Raw genomic sequence first — 661 nt, 5'->3', positions numbered from 1 at the left:
AGCCAGGATGGTCTCGATCTCCTGACCTCGTGATCCACCTGTCTCGGCCTCCCAAAGTGCTGGGATTACAGGCTTGAGCCACCGCGCCCGGCCAATAGTTCTTATTTCTAATGTCATATTTCATGAGAAACTATTGTATTCGGATTTTTTCACATGTATCTTTGATGTTGCTGGAGTTACTTTTTGACTCATTTAACACTTTCACAGGACTTTTAAAAAATTAATTTATTTTTTTGAGACAGGGACTCACTTGGTAACCCAGGCTGGCATGAATTGACACCATCATAGCTCACTGCAGCCTCGAAATCCTGGGCTCAAGCAATCCTCCTGCCTCAGCCTCCCAAAGTGCCGGGATTATAGGTGTGAACCACCATGCCCGGCCTGTAATTATTTTTGAATATCATCTCATACCTAGTACATATTTAAATTTCCCTCATTATCTCAAAATTGTACTCTTTATAGTTGGCTTGTTTAAATTAGGGCCCAAACAAAGTGCACACATTTCAGGCTTTATTCCATAAATACTAAGGACAAATATAAGTCTGGCACTTTGCTAGATGCTGGGGGCACAAAGACAAGTCCCTGCCCTCACGTTGCTCAGAAGACGTAGGGTAAGACAGAGTGTAATTAGGGAATCATAGAAATAAAGGTCAAATTGCAA

The sequence above is a fragment of the Mandrillus leucophaeus genome, unplaced genomic scaffold (assembly GCF_000951045.1).
Source record: "Mandrillus leucophaeus isolate KB7577 unplaced genomic scaffold, Mleu.le_1.0 Scaffold74, whole genome shotgun sequence".
In the NCBI taxonomy this organism is placed as follows: domain Eukaryota; kingdom Metazoa; phylum Chordata; class Mammalia; order Primates; family Cercopithecidae; genus Mandrillus; species Mandrillus leucophaeus.
This window is presented reverse-complemented; position numbering follows the sequence as displayed.